Genomic DNA, 4,994 nt, shown 5'->3' on the forward strand with positions numbered 1-4,994 from the left:
CCGGGCTTGGGACCTATAAACGCGGCTTCGTGTACCCTAGTGGCTGGCTTTTTCTATGTATTTATTTAAATTTATTATTGTATCGTTGTTTTTTTTTTCTAGTTGGGCAATTTTGCAGTATAATTCTTCAGATGCTGAGATACCTGTTTTACTTTTTTTGTCTCAGTCATCCAGGTCATCTTATCCAAAAAAAGTTTCATCGAGGGGAACTGGACGGAGTAGGTTTCTTGAAGACATGGTGAGGTATTATGTTCTTTGGATAAACCAGTCTTTGTCTGATAATGTTGGTGGGTTTGAACTGGACAGGAATGATGGTTAAAAAGGTTACCATTCTCTTTGTTCTTCTTGTTTTGGTGGGTTTGGAAAAGGCCCAATTGGGATAGCCGCAGGTCTTTAAAGGTTCTCTAATGTGAGACTGTTCCTTAGCCTTGTCCTCTTCTTGTGGAGGGGTGTGTTTGGCTCTGTGATTAAAAGTTCTGACTGTCACGATGACAGTCGGGACTGTCATTTCCTGTGTTTTCCTGTGTTTTCTTTTGTTGTGTACTCTCTCCCTGTGTAGGGGGCGTGGCACATCTCTGTGACTCTGCCGGACTAATCGCCGTGGCACACCTGCCGTTCCTCAGCACCTGCCACCAATCAGCCTATCAGTCCGACAGCATAAGAGCCCTGGCATTCCTCCCACTAGTCGTCAGATCGTCTGTTCTGCTGCAGTGGAGACGAACACTGATTTCGATTTGACTATAATTCTTGTGATTCCTTTGGAAGTGCGCTTGAAAAATAAATCCTTGTGTTTCTCCTTACGTTGTCTGAGCCTGCATTTGGGTCATCTCAAGGTTAAACATGACACTGACAGCTCCCAGTTTGTGTTGTAGTGGGTAAATAAGGCTAGTGCCTTTTGTTCTACTTCCTCCATGTAGAGGTTGGATACAATGGGAGACACTGGAGACCCCATGGCGCATCCATGTTTTTGTCTGTAAAACTGCCGTTGAACTGGAAATAAGTGGTGATTAAGCAGAGGTCTAAGAGTGTGCAAATCTGGTCTGGAATCAAGGTGGTTCAGTCAGCTGTCATTTACCAAGCGTTTTTTGGTCAGGTTGTTATCATGCAGCAGTTTTTTCTTTACTGCTTGCATTGCATCCCCAGTGGGGATGCAGGTGAAAGGTGTTGTGACATCGTAAGACACTATAGTTTCTCTAGCCTCGAGTTTGATCTGACTGATTTTGGGGGTGAAATCCACTGAGTTTTTGATATGGTGTGGGGTGTACCCCAGCAATGGAGAGAGGATGGTAGCAATGTTGTAGGTAACTGAGTTTATGCTGTATACGATGGGTCTGAGGGGGGCGTCTTCTTTGTGTATTTTTGGCAGTCCGTGGATGCAAGGAACAGCAGCCCCTGGATAGAGCTTTAAATACAGACCTTGGTCGATAAGCCATTCCTTCTCCAACTTCTGTAGGCATTTGACCCCTTTTGATTTGTAGCTATTAGTGGGGTCTTGTCTGAAGAACTCGTAAGTTGTGTCACTGAAGAGGCTGCTCACTTTCGAGTGTTAATTGGCGGTTTTGAGAATCACTGTGCATCTCCCTTTGTCAGTTGCTAAGATTGTGATGTTGGTATCTTTCTGTAGTGTGTTCAGTGCCTCTTTCTCCTGGATGGCAATGTTGGATGGGGCTAATTTGGCACTAGAGGGTGCTGCCGATAATTTAAGTCTAAGCTGCTCAGGCTCGGTTTCTGGCAATCTGTTCCTCTTGATGGCCGACTCCGTGGCTGCTATGAGAGCTACCATTGGTAGCTCATTTGGGGTTGTTAAAAAGTTTGGCTAGGACTTCTGACTCAGCTGGAGTGAGCTCTTAATCTGACAGATATTGTTGTGTTGCTGCCCATGTGTTAGATTTCAGAGGTTTTCACAGTCTGAAGTCTGAAGACACCTTCCCAAGCACACATATTTACATAACCCCAAACATTCAAAGAGAATTTCTCCTAAATTCTCTCCACGCCAACTCCTCAGATTACTCCCTGCTGTTCCAGAACACCTCTAATCCCTAGGAACAATGAAAAGACTACTGTCCACTCTTTTTGATCCACATACCCCAGACCTCAAGGTTCTGTCCACTTCCTTTGTAATAACACCTTGCTCAGTGAAATGAACATGTCATCCAACACTGCTTCGAAAACTGTCGAAAAACACTCATATAAAATATAAAATAAAAACGCATATAAAAATGCAAACCACTGATGATGCTGTAACCCACATGGGTAACAAACCCATTTATATAATTTAGCGTAGTTACCATGCCCCACCACGTGGTGGCGCATCATGCGTAGTGACTAATCTGCGCGCTTGTTCTCAGAACATTTAAAACATTGACTGAGGAAACCGCTGTTCGAGTGAGCTGACAAAGCTTGATATGAATTTTCACGTAAAATCTCAGGAATCAGGGATTAATCCCCATATACAGTAACACATTGATGAACTCCTTGTTAATTGGGATAACATAGTGTGTGAGAGGAAGGAGCTGCTTCACCTCTGGAAGCCTCTTGGACTCCGGTAAGCATGGCTGCTTGTGCTAAGAGGCTAGTCCTTACATTTAGACATTCTTATTAAACCAGTCGGAGTTATAGGGCTGTGTTCTAATGTTTAAAACCCACAGTGGTGTTTTTATAGTGCTAGCTGTGAGCCATACTATGGCTATGCTAATTTCTTTATGACCTGTAGTGATCTGTAGCATAATGCTAACGTTAGCTAGGTGAGCTGAAGAGCTGTGTTGGTACTGGTTGTTGCATGAGAAATATAGACAGCACAGAGTACATGATTGTGTTCTGATTTATGTAAAAGTTGATGAGTAATATGTACATGGTGTGATTATTGCACTGAAGTTGTTTAAATAGATGTGTGTTAGGTTTATTCTAACATATATGACGACAAAGTAACAACACAAAAGACATATTTTTTTACTTGCAAGGGAAGAGTGCAGCTTACTCTTCCATCATTTTCAATCCATATGTAGCACCTGGAACGGGTAATTAGGTTGAGGACTTAACTCTTTTTGGTCGGATGTTTCCTTGTTAATTATGTTTAGAACATGTTAGACATGCTGCACAAAAACATTTTTTTTAATAATTATTAAATCCATAGGTGGTGAATACTTTGTTTTTGAAAAGTAGAATACTTCTGTCATTGAAGTGATATTGAAACAGTGACAGGGAGTACCTAAGACATTCCTGACACACGCATGTGTGTTCTATGTAGCAGCTATGGCCCTATTTGTGATTGACAACTGCCGTCCAATAAGAGTACAGTACAGTAGTAGAAATAGAAAAAACATAGTTTCAGAAACATAGAACCAAATAAGCAAAGCAATACAAAAGTAACTTAAAATTAAAAATATAGCTAATATAATAAATAATAATATAATCTGTTTTTTCTTTTTTTTTTAAGGAAAACCATATATATATCCTATGAAGGCAAATATCCATACTAAACAGACAATATTACTTAGAAAATGTTTAAAACTTAGGAAAAAACTGAAATAAATTGATGGCTAAATTTTGGACCCAAAGATAATTTTGGATGTTGTTCTGCCTTTAAGGATGAAAAATTTAAAATGCTAAGTTAAAGTTCATACATTAATCATTGAACACGTTTAATATGGCTATATTCTTTGGTTGTGAAAAACCGTGTCAGAGTGAGCGGTCTTTTCTTTGGTCTCGAGAAATTGCGTCCGAGTGAGTGCTCTTTCAGTTAGTTCCAGCTATGCTGTTTTTTTCGTTGCAAGCTCAGACGAACACATACAGATTAAACAGACTACTGAGATAACATTGTTGGAGTTTTTTGACACTTTTGCCTCGGAGAATATTTATCTGTAAGTATTATTTTTGACCAGATTGTCAAATTATTGTGTATTTCTGCAAGGAATTTATGTTTTCTGGCAATATACTCTGCTAGTTTTCAACAGATGCTAACTTTTTTAATTTTGTTAATTTATAGATGCTAATTGAATAGTACTTATGCTGACTAAACACTTTTTTGCCCCACTGTATACAAATCTAAATGAGCTTGTCCTTAACTTTTAAAATAGATTATTATATTGTATTATATATATATGCTATATTCTATTATATTTTTATCAGGTCATTTTTCAGTAACTTTTTTGTAATTGTTTGTAATTTAATTTTGCTATTCTAGATGCTACAGTCTGTGCCCCATTTAAAGTGATTGAGAACCGCCCAAAACACACAGGTGTTGTAAAAGCAAATATGTCACCTTCTGCTACCTTGTCAAAGAAGGTGGTTCGCTCCTTTCACCTTTGCTGGTTTGTGTGTTTAAAATAACAGATCAATTTTAACCAGGAGTCCTTACACTGACTCTTTTGTGAAGTTTTCACCAACAGATTTAAGGGCATTCAAGACAAAATAAGGCCTAAATGAGTGAAAATGGACAGATTTGATGAGAAATAAGGGTGGAAAGGAACAAAGGAACACCTGGAGAGAAGAGCAGTGTGTGTGTGTCTGTGTGCGTGCATGCGTGCCCCCGTGTGCCTGTTGAGGGGCATAGATGCATGAATGGAGAAGAAGCTGGGGGGAAGTTTGAGAAAGGGGCAAATAGAGGTCAGACAGAATGCAAGGAGTTGGCATGTGATGGGTCATGCCCAGGTCTGATCCTATCAGTGTGTGCGGGCTGACAGAAGGGCTGCAATGGAAGGTTAGACCCCTCTTTGCTCTCTCTCTCTCTCTCTCTCTCTTGCTTTCTCGCTTTCTCTCTCGGCCCCTCTCCCTAAGTTGCACACACACACACACACACATCCTCTGATGAGTCTGATTGGGATATGGAGCTGACAGATAGAGAGAATTCCACATTCCATTTTGCCTTTTGTCTCTGACCACCAGATCTCTGCCTCTCTTAATCTTCCCTCCTGCATACTAAACACTGATCTGAAAAATCGTCGAAACAGTCGGAGTTATAGGGCTGTGAATTCGTGCAGTGCACGTCCTCAATC

The 4,994-nt window shown here is 40.4% G+C and overlaps 1 pseudogene; it reads right to left on the reverse strand.

Annotated features, from left to right (window-relative positions):
• Positions 1–823: 823 nt before the first annotated feature.
• On the reverse strand, positions 824–2,313 carry LOC112486578 (uncharacterized; annotated as a pseudogene).
• Positions 2,314–4,994: the final 2,681 nt, after the last annotated feature.

The sequence above is a fragment of the Cynoglossus semilaevis genome, unplaced genomic scaffold (genome assembly GCF_000523025.1).
Source record: "Cynoglossus semilaevis isolate Cse_v1.0 unplaced genomic scaffold, Cse_v1.0 scaffold261, whole genome shotgun sequence".
NCBI lineage: Eukaryota > Metazoa > Chordata > Actinopteri > Pleuronectiformes > Cynoglossidae > Cynoglossus > Cynoglossus semilaevis.